The 15,853-nt window shown below is 33.3% G+C and overlaps 1 long non-coding RNA gene across 2 annotated transcripts in view; it reads left to right on the forward strand.

The window, feature by feature from the left end:
* The window catches only part of LOC144577861 (uncharacterized), a 70,949-nt gene extending 66,862 nt beyond the window's left edge, over window positions 1-4,087 (forward strand). For both annotated transcript variants that reach the window (XR_013522636.1, XR_013522630.1), the window contains one exon: window positions 1,244-4,087. This is a non-coding gene — a long non-coding RNA (uncharacterized LOC144577861). The remainder of the gene's footprint in view (window positions 1-1,243) is intronic.
* The last annotated feature ends 11,766 nt before the right edge of the window (window positions 4,088-15,853 follow it).

A 15,853-nucleotide genomic window follows, 5' to 3' on the forward strand; every position in this document is an offset into this window, starting at 1 on the left:
ATCTTTAATTCATCCTTACTTCAGGATATGACTGCATTATCGAACTCAGTTTTAGCTGCAACATTTTCTATATGTGTATAATAAATAAATTTTTAAAAAGTAAGTTTTCCTGAAGGAGTTAATAGGTATATTTTGAAAATAGCAACTTGCTTTTCCTAAATGGTATATTCTACATGCTGTTTCATTTGCAACATCAGCTAGTCTACTATCTAAACAATCTATGCAAAATCCACAAACAAGTTATTTGAAATACAGCCCATATGATGTTTTGAACCTTGAACTATTATAGAAAGTCATCATATAGGCCATGGTTCAACCTCATAGGAATGGAAATACTTAAGAAGAAACAACTACTTTAAAGATCTTGTAAAATAAGTGTGTTGAATAATAAACTATTCTTATTTCAAAACCTTAATTTATATTATAATTACTTTATGTTTACATGTTAATTTTTAAAGCTTTGTTAATAGAATTTCAGTGTATTAATACATTTTTTATTCATATGATAGGCCATGATGTTTAGGTTATTTTAGAGCAAATATTAAGATTAGGAAAACAAATGTCCTTCCTTATTATGTGTTTTATTTTACATATGTATTTGACTATTCAAACCTATACAGCCTACTCACTCAAAATATAACAATATTGATTATTAGTCTCTCTTTGTTTAACCAAAAACAATAGACTACATTATTATTGAAGATACTGAAGAGTGATATATTTGTATGAGATTTGCCACATTTGTTTCTCGTCTACATGCTTGTGGTAAAAATAGTATTTAAATATGAAAACACCACTGAATTCTAAGAAAGTATGTAATCATCTCTAATGATATGTTTCCATTAACATCATCAAATTGTCATTACACAAAAACACTGCAGTTAGCACAACAAACCAACTGAAAACCTTTAAAATATTTTATTTCATGTGAAGAGTTATGTATGTAAACAGTACAATTAAGAACAGTCAGATGAAGGTGGCAAGGAAGCACATACTAAGTCCACAAAAGTAGGAGAATAGAAATACAGCATCCATGGATGTAAAGTTAATCATCTAATGTAATCCCTGTAAGAGGAATGTATTTGAACAAATGTAATTTTTATAATAGGAACATGTTTGAACTTACTTTTGGTTGTGTCTTAGAGAATTCAGAGAACTATTGATGTTTACCTAAATTAACTATGTGAATTCATCTTAAGCGTTTTATTTAGTCCAAAATGCTTTCATTTTCTGTTTCTTTTAGGGACTTAGAAAACTATCAGATATCTGGAAGTGAAGTAAAGCTTATGAAGAAAAAGCATTGTGGAACTGCAGTGATTTAAAAGAAACAAGATGGAACCCAGACACTCAGCATTAAAACATATAAATCTGTAATTAATCTAGTGACTGATAAACAATCTAATTTCTTGTATGTTACACTCACAAAACTAATTAAATTGAACTAAAATTGTTCAAGAGCTAAATGTTCGAAGTGAACACTAGGTTCTCTGCTATGTGAAGGAACCTGTCAGTGATAAAAAGATGTCTATTGAAAAACCAAACTTGGCACACCTTGTGAATTTTTAAAGAATGTTTTAATACAGCTGTTTAAATTTTAACAGTTTTCTCCATCCCAAATCCGTCTCTCTCCATGTCTTTCAATACCACCGAGATTTGTACTGATGAATGTGTCTATAAAACAGCCACAATAGGATCTTGGTTTGGTCAGACACTCAAATTTGCCATTTAATAAATACTGGAAGGCCACAGTCTAGAAAGGCCACTCCACAATGAATCCCTGAATCTTTGAAAAAGTAATGAGCCCACAGAACTTCAACATACTCTTTAGCCCATAAGTTGTAAAACAATTTTTTTAAGGTTAATGCCCTTTTTAGTTACTTTTATTTTTTACTAATAAAAATATATTATTAAATTTTAATTCTCAGCATTGAGATTGATTGATACTATGATCAGATACATGAATAATATTTTCCTGAAAGATAAGATTTAATATTAATTATATACACATATTATATTACATATATACATATATATATGTAAATATCCTATCACTGTAACATTCATTTGTAAATTTTAAAATTGCTCTTTTCTGTCAGGCCTGGTGGCTCATACCTGTAATCCCAGCATTTTGGGAGGTAAAGGTGGTCAGATCACCTGATGTCAGGAGTTCAAGACAAGCCTGGCCAACATGATGAAACCTCATCTTTACTAAGAATACAAAAATTAGCTGGGTGTAGTAGGGCGTGCCTATAATCCCAGCTACTTGGGAGGCTGAGGCAGGAGAATCACTTGAACTTGGGAGGCGGAGGTTGCAGTGAGCCAAGATCATGCCATTTCACTACAGCCTGGGTGACAGAGCAAGACTCTGTCTCAAAAAAAAAATTGCTCTTTTTCTTTGTTAGAGTTACAGCTTTCCTAAATGGATTATGCTGGGCCACATTATCATAATCACAGTAACCAAGAAATTGACTAATAATTTAAATATTTACCAGCTGCGCATGGTGGCTCATGCCTGTAATCCCAGCACTTTGTGAGACCTCTGTCTCAAAAAAAAAAAAAAAAAAAAAGAAACCATAAATAAATTATAAAAATAAAATAAAATATATGCCCTGGTAATTCAGTAGATTTGCGTGTGTGATCTTTTGACTCTTGCATATTTGCCACGTAATAGGGCAGTAAGAGATATGCTGTTCCTATCCAAAACAAGCACACAAGTGAAATCTTTTATAGACATCTCTATCTTGAACTCATGGAATCAGAATTTAGGCTAGTGACATTTTTGCAAAATAAATTAGAAATATTTTAAATATTAATTGATTTCTTTTTTCTCTACTTTATTGATATCTATATGCTTTATCTTGAGGACCAAATTTACTAAAATGTAACAAGTATATGCCAGTTGATAACTTCTAAAACTGTACTATAAACCATAATATTTCCTGAAAAATCTCAACCTTAATATTCTACCAAGAAATAGCTTTATTTGGATGTTTGTTGTAAAAACACAATTTCAGAATTAACTGTTAATTTCCTAACAAGTCATTTTTTGCCCTTAAATTTCTACAGTAAATTGTATCTTTCTATATCTCTTTGAAAATTATCAATTTTTAAAGAATTAAAAGAATTACAACTATATATTAGCTATATTATGTAAATATTTGGATTTCAAATTTGAGAAAGGTATGTGTTACCGTTGGGTGGCCAAGGATTTTCCAAAAATTATTTATATTTTTTGGTTGGACAAAGTAATAAATACCACAGTAGAATATTATCAAAAGATTCTCACGGCCTGTGATACTTTAATATAAAAAAATTATATTTGGTCTCTGCTCCATTTCTGTCACAGAGCTTCTAAATCCCTTGTAATTTCCTGAACAGTAAGGGTACTGTATACATATTTTTTCTGATGTTTGATTTTTGGCCCAGGTTTCTGTCACAGAGCCCCTAATCCTTTAGAATTTCCTGGGTTACAGGAGTGTCTTGTTCTAAGGAGGCAACCTTTACTGGGTTTCTAGATGCGGAGGCTGATCACTAGAATGACCAGATTTTTTTACTTTTTTTTTTTTCGAGATAGGGTCCCACTGGAGTATGGTGGTATACTCATGTCTCACTGAAGACCTGACTTCTGCAGAATCAAGTGGTTCTCCCATTTCAGCCTCCCGAACAGCTGGGACTACAGGCATGTGCCACCATGCCCAGCTATTTTTTTTTTTTCGTATTTTTTCTGGAAAAAGGTCTTTACCACGTTCCCCAGGCTGTCTTGAACTCCTGGGCTCAAGCAATCCACCCACTTTGGCCTCTTAAAATGTTAGAGGACAGGTGTGAGTCACCATGCACAGCTTGTGTTTACATTTTTAATCTGTTTATTTTATGTATAGTTCAGATTTACATTTTATTGATAATAAATTGATAATAATTACTAATAAGAAACATTATCAGCTGTTACTAGTTAAGTTTTTATCACTTTTTTGCACTACAAAGGAAAGCAATTATATTTGTAAATTAACTTATGAAAAGAAAGAGTCTGGGAATCATTTTAGAAGCAATTCAAATAAAATACAGTTTATATGTGTATAAAACAGTATTGATGTTTCAAAAACATAAATATAATGTGAATTATTAGCTTTTATTTAAATATTCCTATTTTAAATATAAAAATGTACGTAATACAGTTTTTTACATTTGAAAATGGCCAAGAAACTTTCTATTTTCTACAACAGAAACAAATTGGCATAAAAAATATAATTGGTTTTGACAAAGTAAATATTTTTGTTCTTTACATAAATGAAATAAATTGAAACTTTGTCATATATAGTATTAATATATTAGCTTAAACTGTGTTGGTTATATCATATATGTATTTTGTATCAGTAAACACAAAATTATAAATTGAAACATTTTACATCTTCCAATTGTGATAAAATTATCAACTATTGATATTTACATTTTTGCATCAATATTAATTAACTGTTTGCATAAACCACTTACATTACAAAACTGTAGTCTCTGCATTCAACTGAATAAGAAATTGCAAGGTGAATAGAGACTACTTTAAGTAACAATATCATTAATGATTAACAGAAATGGAATGGTTTAAAAATACATGAGTCAATCTCAACTATTTTTGATGGAAAGGCATGTGTGTGTCTTTTTTTCAAAATGGATTATTCTGAGGTAAATATAGACAAGGAGAGGTATATACTGTTCCATTTTCTGTCACATTTTTGAGCAATCTGATAAGTCACAAAAGGTAGATTTGTTTTAAAAATTATGTTCTGCATCTATAACTACATCTTACTCTTATGCCATTATTGAAAATATGTGGTAATACAGCGAGTGAAAACTTTAAAAACCTTACAATAATTTAGATAATAATATTTTCTCGATGTAAAGTGTATTTGAATACAGAAAGCATCTTACTACAGAAATATGAGCAAACTATAGATTTCTATTTCTAAAACACATCAATAGAAATAATAATAACCAAAGGTACCTGTAAAATTATAAAGAATATAACACTGATAGCATCTGAATATTTAGTTAATACATGTTTATTGGATATTTTCTTTTATTCACAAGTAAATCCATCTGATTGAACCTGCTTCTAGCCAATATTTTTTTTCTCCACACATGGTATGTCACATTTTAAACCAGACTTGTAAATGACCCTGCTGCACTGTGTATTTACTCTGAACATTTGGACACACTTCACCTTTAAATTGGGAGAATTTTAGGTATCCAAATTTGCCCATTTGTATTTTACATTGCATGTTAAATCAACCTGCTTGCTATGTTTATGTGCCAATTTTATGCTTTTGCTCATATATGATGCCTTCTTTAAACATTGGTCATGCAAGATAATCTGGAGGTTGGGGGAATACTTAAAGGGTGAATAATGTCTTCATATAAATTTACAGAAATTGGGAAATTATTTTCTAAATTGGTTTTAAAAACTTCAAGATCTCTTCTTTTAGATATTTTATATACAAATTTTTTCAAAATATACTTTTATAACATATTACTTTATAGAACAATTATAAATAAAATTAACTGTAAGCATCATACATGCCATATTTGATAATACCAGGCCTTTATTATTATTGAAGCAATTAGTAATTTTGGGGTCCTCTGATAATATGTGAACTTTATTACATTTTACTTTTAATTTTTTTCTGTGAAACACTACAGACAATATGTCATGAAGAAACTCATCACATAAAACTAAATTTTACAACTATACTTTTGTTTTCTTCCAATTACATCCCTGAGTTCAACCATATTCTATTTCATTTGTGGCGTTTAATACTTGAGGTGAGACTTAGTATGCAGCTCCCATAAGCATATGACTTTTAACATTTTCTTCCCTCAAAAAAGTGAGGATTGCAGTAATTACGTGATGAAGGCAGGGAAATATTTTTCCATTGCACAAGTGCTGGATGACTGAATTCTTGTAGGAAAGAAAATGTGATTATATAATTTTCAAATGTGATTTACACTTTCCATGGCCAGAAAATTGTAATATATAGAATGTTATAATAAGATGTATTCATTCCAAGGAAATGAACTCTATTTTATAGTTAATCAAATAGAACACAGATCTCTTTGACGATAGTTAAATTAACAGCAGTTTTCGCAAAAGCCCAATAAAGTCTATGACCTGGACACAACCCTTTCATGGAACATTTTGGGGAAATAACATAGGAGCCTTGATCACAAAGTATTATTGGTCTACTGATCCAGACAAAAACCATATTGTATTCACCAAACTTAGGCTTCAAAATGTTATAAATGGCTAAATTTTTATATTTTACAACATATATACTAACATGTGCTCTCAGAAAATAAGCAAATGTATATTTTAGTTAATAAAACAGTATTAAAAATGTTTATATAGCAGTAGCACATTCAAACAACTATGTAACATTAACACTTCAGTCATATGCATTTAAGCATACCTTATACATACTTTTAAAATCGTCTAAATTTGTTGTGCTTTGTATATGGGGTTGGAGGAAGATGAGTAAAAAGAGTAATATGGAATTAAAGGCTGACAAGTTTGCAAATGTGGAAAATTTGATGGAGGAATCACATACTGTTTAGGAGAATGTATAAAGTGCTCTGCCTCTAGCATTAGAATCTGGAAATGTGGACAAATTTAATGAGAAATATTCTTAATATATGATTTTGTTTGAATTTGTGTCCCTGGACAAATCAAATCTCACATCAAATTGTAATCCAGAGTGTTGGAGGAGGGGCCTGGTGGGAGGTGATTGGATCATGGTAGCAGTTTCTAATGGTTTAGCACATTCCCCTAGTGTTACCTTGTGATGGATTTCTCCCAAGATCGGCCTGTTCTAAAGTGTGTAAAGAAGTTAAGTAACTACACTATGTAGTTACTTGAATAAAATCCGAAATAGGGCTAAAATTCAATGGAGGGCCATTTCTGAGGAATGTTGTGATGGTGCCACTATAATTTTATTGCTATGGTTTAGTTACTTAACTTCTTTCACCGATTTTCTGGTTACTTGCTACAGTTAGTGAAATTTATGGAAAGGGAAGACAGCTGAGTACAAAGGGAGAAGGACATAAGGTGTTCATGTAGAGAGAATAAGAGATTACATCATGTTTTAATATAGGAAGTTATTCAGATGACATAAATCCAGATTAGCTTTCCTTGATTAAAGTATTAGACCAGGATAAGGATTAACACTTACAACATCTGAATAAAATTGGTTTCTTTAAAACAGTGTTTGGTAGCTTGAACACAACATATAAAAACTTCGTATAATAAAATCTGTTCTTCACTTATCATAATTTTTTCAAGATTTTCTTTAAAAATAAAAGATTATCTTCCTCTTTTAATAAATCATTGCCTCATTGGCTCAATGATACGTCTCTTGTTGCTAGTTAGCACAGAAGCAATGCATTTTTTATGTATTTTTTAGTCTTGTTTAGCACATAAAGCTGAATGTCTGAGATTTCCTCCTCAATTAAAAATATTAAAATAAAAATGTTGCCAGAAAGATTTACGAAGTGAAAATGATGTCTAAAATGCAGATAAGTTATGGTTGTGAGATATATATATATATATATATATATATATATATATATATGCATGCATTTTCATAGAAGAGCCAAATTTGAATCTATAATCTCTTGATCTGTACAACTCTTTTATCTTCTGTCAGTCTTGCTTAGCAATGCATACTGACCTGATTTTAGTAGTTGATCATCTTTATTTCTGATGTTAAGGTGTATGACATGTTCATAGTTAACCTAGTTTCAACTGGCACAGAAGGAAAACATCATATGTAAGTGTAAAACTACATAATAATACCATGTTTAGAGTTTTGTTTGTGGGTATTATCTGTTTTATTGTCATATGCATTTTTAAATGAGAGTATGGATATCCTAAAAGAGAAACATGGAGATAGAATTTGAATGATGTTAATAGGATGATATGACCCAGATTTGCAGCATGTTTTTGTTCAATTTTTAGTTGAAGGATAGAGATAATCCTATTTCATTCCTCCATGGAAAAGGAAAAGTTTTCATCATTTCTTTCTCACATAATCTCTGAAGTTAGTGCATCATTCCGCTGGTACTGATAATTACATTCTTCTGCAGTCATTTATAAAATTAGAGTAACAATATAAATGGATATAGTTATCAAGGCAATAATAATTACTAAGAATTTGAACTGTAAAAATGAGTACCTAAATTCAAATCATGATTTTGCATTCTGTTATTTGTATGATCTTGGGCAATTTACTTAACCTCTCTGTGTTTCATTTTCTAATCTGCAAAAGAAGATTAAAAAATGACTTCATGAGATTTGCAGATTCTATCAAGTAATATTAAGTGTTGGCATTTGACATTATACAAGCTTGCTTTAAAAAAGTTAACAATCACTCTCAATTAATCCTTATACCCTGTTTGAGGTAGTCATTGTATTTTTTTTTTGACACTTGCACATGAAAAACTGAAGCTGTAAAATGTTTAATAACTTTCCCAAAGATATAGATAGAAAGCAGAATCTACCCAGGTATAGTGGCACCAACCTGTAATCCCAGCTATCTGTGAGGCTGAAGTGGTAAAATCGCTTGAACTCAGAAATTCAAGAACAGCCTGTGCAAAATATCAAGAATGCATCTCTAAGAAATGTTAATATGAAAAGCAGAATCTAGATGTGAGGGCTTACGTTTATAATTTAAATCCGCTACTACTATAATAATCCCTATCACTGACTCTTATAAACAAGTACGAAGATATTGTAGTATGTGGAAATGTCCCTTACATTTAGAATGTATAAGTTTGTAAATAATTAAATATTTGCGAAGTTCAATGAATGGTTATTTATATAATCATCTTAAAATCTTTAGAGAGAAATTTAAAGCACCTAAACAGAAGAAAGTAAAACAGCTTATTTAGTGGATGCCAAAATAAAGATACAAAATACCAAAATGAAAATTCTCACGTTTCTCATTCATTAAAAACATTTCATTGTGTGTTAATTATTCAATAGGAGAAAGCAACATTTCTTTTTTAAAATTTATTGAGGATATTTAATATTGTTTTTCATAGTGAAGATGTAACCGGGTTGCGGTATGCAGGGGCTTGGCTCCCACCTGGTTGATCTCCAAACATGTAACCCCAGAACGGGATGCAGGGGCTCAGTTCCCTCCCTGTCAATTACCAAAGATGTAACTGGAGGACGGGATAAGAGCTGCAGAGGCATCCTAAAGATGCTCCCCGTTTCCCTGATCTCATTTGCCCAGGTCCTTGGCCTCTCTTGCCCCAGTAATGGGAGAAGGGGCCTGGAGTTGCTGTGAGCTTACCGTTAGATTGACTATCGTGGACCCAAAGAGGTTTGCAAAGAGCGATTTATTAGGCAGAAAGAGAAAAAGAGAGGAGAGAGAGCTCCCATGCTGCTGTGGGAAAGAATCCAAAGGAGGAATCTGCACAGGTAAGGGGCAGAGGGATTTTAACCCAGGAATTATTCCCGCCCCATTCATGTTCTCGTTCAATGAGAGGAGTTCTTTCAAACTTCCGGGAGTGATTGATCTTTTGCTTTGATACTGGATTGGCTGCTAAGTCCGCAACTAGAACCCCCTCTTCCCAGGGCTTTTCGCAGGCTCTTTAAACAAAGGAATTCACCTGGAATTTCTACCTAGCCCAGGCAGGAAAGTCAGACAAAGATCTCTAGATTCCTGGTGGGGACGTGAATGGAGGCTTGGCGCTTGGAAGTTCCTGCTTTTGAAGCCACGCCCTTTGTTGAGTTGGTTTTCCTTAACATAGTCTCTCAGTTACACTAATTTACATTCCCACCAACAGTCCACAAGAGTTTCAATATCTACATATCATTTTTATTTCAGTTTTTTCTTTCTTTCTTTTTTTTAAAAAAAAAAAACACTGCATAGCCATTTGAGAGCATAATATAAAAAGCTGATTTTGATTTACATTATCCAATCAGTAATGATGCTGAACATCTTTCAGGTACTTATTTGATATATCAATACCCTTCTTAGAGAAATGTCTATTCAAGTCATTTACCCATTTTTTTAATAGATTGTCATTTTGATTTCGAGTTGTAAATTTTTTTCATATATCCTAGGTATTAGAAATTTATAAGAAATATAATTTATAGACATTTTCTCCCATTCAGTGGGTTTCCTTCTGTGATAATATCATTTCATGGACAAAAGTTTTAAATGGTGATAAAATTATATTCATAAAGTTTTATTGTTTTCTTATAATAATTTTAAGCTTTTATTTTAATTGACAAATAATAAATATGTATATATATGTAGGGAATAGGTGTTTTGATACATGTATACATTGTAGAATGGTCAATCAGGGTAATTAGCATATCCATCACTTCAAGTATTTTTATTTATTTTTTATGAGAACATTTAAAATTTTCCTTTAGCTGTTTTGAAATATTCAGAAGCTGTTTTTAACATAGTCACCTTGATGCACAAGAGAACACCAAAACTTATTCTTATATAACTGTAATTTTGTTCTCATTGGGCAACATCTTTCTTTTCTTCATCCACTTAACCCAGCCCACTCAAAGCCTTTCATAGCCACCATTCTACCCTCTGCTTCTACAATTTCAACTGTATTAAATTCCACATATGAGTGAGATCATATGGTATTTGTCTCTTTATGGTTGGCTTATTCCACTTAAGTAAATCAAAGATTAAATGTACTTTAGTCTAACAGCTTAGCTATCCAACATTAAATATAAAAAGGCCAACTGAGTGAATAAGGCAGTCCCTACATAAGAAAAATAATAACAGCGGCCAGGCACGGTGTCTCAAGCCTATAATCCCAGCACTTTGGGAGGCCAAAGTGGGTGGATCACAAGGTCAAGAGATCGAGACCATCCTGGTCAACATGGTGAAACCCTGTCTCTACTAAAAATACAAAAAATTAGCTGGGCATGGTGGCGTGTGCCTGTAATCCCAGCTACTTTAGGAGGCTGAGGCAGGAGAATTGTCTGAACCCAGGAGGCGGAGGTTGTGGTGAGCCAAGATTGCACCATTGCACTCCAGCCTGGGCAGCAAGAGCAAAACGCTATCTCAAAAAAAAAAAAGAAAAAGAAAAATAATAACAGCAACAAAACAAGATAAATTTTAAAAAACGTTATAGCATCCAAATAATTATACCTATGAGTCTCAATTTCCTTTCCATAAAATGGGGATAAAAAATGAACTTTTACATAAAAATCTTTGAAAAATATCACTATTACTCAAATAAAATATTTTATATTTTCTGTTTGCTGTTTTTTTCTGCAGCTTCATGCAATACTTAATTATCAGGATGTCATTTAATATATAAAATAAAGTTAAGGTGTATTGTTACTAAGTTGATTTAAGATTCTATAGTATTATATAAAAGCCTGAACCATATATTAATAGAGGATCCTCTGCTTACAGATTTTAAAAATTTCAGGGTAGCCAACAAATTCACCCCATTAGGAATAATTGATATTTCATTCTCTTTACTCCTCAGTGTGATTTCACTATCAGTCTCTTTTCCAGTTTAGACTTTACTAACTGCATTAGAGTTTTATAAATATCCAAGAAAATATTCATTAAATCCAACACCATTTGATTGGTATGAGATATTTTCAGTTCCTCCTATCTGGGAAACCATCCAAAGCTCACATGCAGAGTCATCTGAGCGAAGGTATGTTTTGTTTATTTTTTTCCTATTTTTAATTATTGCACATCATGTTCACACTGAGTCTTCTAGGGACCATTGTTCTAGAAAATCGTCCAACCCCTGCTCCTTTCTGTGTTGTGATATGGTTTGATTCTGTGTTTTCCCACCCAAATCTCATCTTGAATTGTACTCCCCAAATTTCCACGTGTTGTGGGAGGGACATAGTGAGAGATAATATGAATCACAGGGGTGGTTTCCCTCATATTGTTCTGATGGTAGTGAATAAGTCTCACGAGATCTGATAGTTTTATCAGGGGTTTCCACTTTTGCATATTCCTCATTTTTCTCCTACCACAGCCATATAAGAAGTGCCTTTTACTTCCTGCCATGTTTCTGAGGCTTCCTCAGCCATGTGGAATTGTAAATCCAATTAAACATTTTCTCCTTCCTAGTCTTGGGTATGTCTTTATCAGCAACATGAAAATGGACTAATATAGTAAATTGGTACTGAGAGTGAGGTGTTGCAGAAAAGATAGCCAAAAATGTGGAAGTGACCTTAGAACTGGGCAACAGGCAGAGATTGGGACAGTTTGGAGGACTCAGAAGAAGACAGGAAAATGTGGGAAAGTTTAGAACCTCCTGGAGATTTGTTCAATGGCTTTGACAAAAATGCTGCTAGTAATATGAACAATAAGATCCAAGCTGAGATGGTTTCAGATGGAGATGAGGAATCTGTTGGGAACTGAAGCAAAGGTGACTCTTGTTAAGTGTTAGGAAAGAGATTGGTGGCCTTTTCCCCTGCCCTAGAGATATGTGGAAACTTTGAACTTGAGAAAGATGATTTGGGGTATCTGTTGGTAGAAATTTCTAAGCAGCTGAATTGATAGAATGGTGGAATGGCCTTTTGAAGTCACAGTTACAATGCCAACTATGTGACAATAATTTGCAGAGCTAAGACAAAGTTCTCCAGAAGGCCGTGTATGCTCTGAATTAGCATCCAATATATGGTATTGTTTCTCCCATAGCCAAGATTCATGGGTCCAGGAATCAAGGGGTGGAAATGGAAGTGGCACCACTCACCATCACGCCTGGTGATCCACTAGCAAAATTTTTGCTTCTTGTTCTTATGACATCACATTCTGCTGGCCTAGAGGTCTTAATTTCAGAGGGAGGAACCTTGTCACCAGGAGACACAATGATTCTATTAAACTGGAAGTTAAGGCTGCCATGTGGGCACTTTCTGCTCCGCCTATCTTTAAGTCAACAAGCTAAGAAGGAAATTACAGTGTTAGCTGGGGTGAATGACCAGGACTATCAAGATGAAATCAGTCTACCACTCCACAACAGAGGTAAGGAAGAGTCTTCATGGAATATAGGAAATCCATCAGGGTGTCTCTTAGTATTACTAAGCTCTGTGATTGAGATCGATGGGAAACTACAACAGCCCAATCCAGGCAGCAAAATGTAAAAAGAGAGACTAGCCTTGCCTCTCACCTTACATCTTTCTCCCATGCTGGATGTTTCCTGCTTTAGAATATCAGACTCCAAGTTCTTCAGTTTTGCAACTTGGACTGGCTCTCCTTGCTGCTCAGACAGCGGATTGAGGGAATTTATGATTGTGAGAATTAAGATTTTGAGGGACTGTTGGAAAGGCATGATTGGTTTTGAAATATGAGGACATGAGATTTGGCTCAGGAGTGGAATGATACAGTTTAACTCTGTGACCCTACCCAAATCTCATCTTGAATTGTACTCCCATTATTCCCAAGTGTTGTGGGAGGGACCCAGTGGGTGATAATTTGAATTTTGTGGTTGTGAATAAGTATCACGAGATCTGATGATTTTATCAGGGATCTTGGGATTGGCATCTTCCTTGTTTTTCTCTTGCCATCACCATGTAAGAAGTGCCTTTCACCTCCTGCCATGATTCTGAGGCCTCCCCAGCCATATGGAATTGTATGTCCAATTGAACTTTTTTTTCTTCCCAGTCTTGAATATGTCTTGATAGCAATGTGAAAATGGACTAATACAGTTTCTATAATATTTTTAATTGCTTTTTGACACATGTAAATAAATATTGAAGATTGGGAGGTAGGTTAGTGGTAGGAGATTATAAATAAGCATTGGCATAAAATAAGACCAATTAAGAAAAATCGTAAGTATCACTTAAGCTAATTTGACATTTATTATAATAAATATTATTCTCAAATATTTTGAGCATTAGCATATAAAATGTTTCATATTTCTCTAAATTAACATTACAATCATTGTGGTAGAAGATAAAAATACAGGAGACAAATAAGAAAAAGAAATTATCTTACTCTTCTGGTTATGTATTACTACACAACAAACCACTACACAACTTAGTGACCTAGAATAAGAACTACAATAATATTTTGTTCACACATGTGCAATTTGGGAAGAACTGGCAGGACAATTGGTTTCTGCTTTATCTTAAATCAGCTGAGGCAGTATCTCTGGAACTGTGTGCTCAACTGCAACAACATGGATGAAACTAAAGACATTATGTTAAGTGAAGTAGTCCTGGCACAGAAAGAAAAATATGACATGTTCTCATGCATATGTGGGAACTAAAAACAATTGAACTCATGGAGATAGACAGTAGCATGATGGTTATTAAATGTGGGAAGCGGAGTTGGGAGGGGCAAAAAGAGGAGGTAGTTGGTGGGTGCAAAAATATAGTTAGAAAGAATAACGTCTAGTGTTAAGTAGCACAATACGACAACTATAGCTCATAATAATTAATTGTATATTTCTAAATGGAGTGGAATTAGAGTAGTCCTAACACAAATAAATGATGAATGCTTGAGGTTATGTATATCCCAGTTACCCTAGTTTGATCATTACACATTGTATGCTTGTATCAGAGCATCACATGTACCTCAAAAATATGTACAACTATTATGTATCTGTAATAAATAAAATAAAATAAATTTAAAAGTTTTAATTACTCACAGTAGTTATAAACAAATATTTAAATCAACAAGTTTATTCTAAGTGCATCTAAAAGAGAATTTAGAGGCCTGAAATTTAAGAAACATAATTTTTGATATACTGAATACCAAGTTATAAAGTGTAGGAAGTGTAGGAGAAGGTATGCTTTATTTAGTAACTCCAGGAGTCTTCTTGCCTTTAGCTTGTGAATGGCTAAACATTCCTGTGTCTACTTTCAGCACGTTTCCTCCAGTTTCTCAGTGTATTAATTCTTGTTCCTGATAAGTGACAAATTAGCTGTTACAGTACTCTGACAAAAATATTAATTTTTATTAACTAATGTTGACTAGTAACTAATGAAAAACTAATGATAGTATGACCCATCAAAATGAGTGGATTGATTCCCTACTTCAGCTTTCTGACTACACTTGTGTAATATTATGTATTATTTTTAGGGCCCCGAATAATTGTAACAGTTTAAATGTGGAAAATGCGTATCTATACTACTTATTTTCTTAAGCTTTGGAGTTAACACAAAGCCCTAGCACAGTGCAATAATTATAGAAGGCTTTCAGAAAACATATGTGAAGAAAGTAATTGATTGAGACTCAATTTTTACAACTCTCAGATAAGTTTCTTTAGAAATTTACATTTCTTGTATATCTTGCAAACAAAACAAAATAAATGCCTTCTGAAAATCCTGAAGGTTAAATTGTCTTAACTCAGCTCCTTTCAAGTATTAAAGGACTACCCTATTTGAATATTCATTTCAAACACTTGTTCTACGGATATGAGGTGGAAGGCAGGACTCGACTTTGGAGGCAGGGCTCGGACACTGGACCAAATTGAGGACTGCTAAAACTGTCAGGACACAAACAGCTTTCCACAAGGCATGCTCACCAGTCCTTTTTATTATCACCATGGTAATGGCATATTAAGTTACCATTGACGTGGCAACACCTGGGAGTTCCATGGCAAGGACCCCACAACCCAGAAGTTACTGCCCTTTACCTAGACATTTCTGCATATACTATCCCTTAATTGGCATGTAATTAAAAGTAGGTATAAATATGACTGCAGAACTTCCCTGAGTTGCTACTCTCAGCACACTGCCTGTGGGATAGCCTTGTTCTGCAGGAGCAGTCATGAAGCTGTAACACCCCCAGAGCTGGAATACTGCCACTTTAATAAAACTGGTTTCTTCTATCACCAGCTCACCCTTGAATTC

This window comes from Callithrix jacchus, chromosome 1 (assembly GCF_049354715.1).
Source record: "Callithrix jacchus isolate 240 chromosome 1, calJac240_pri, whole genome shotgun sequence".
In the NCBI taxonomy this organism is placed as follows: domain Eukaryota; kingdom Metazoa; phylum Chordata; class Mammalia; order Primates; family Cebidae; genus Callithrix; species Callithrix jacchus.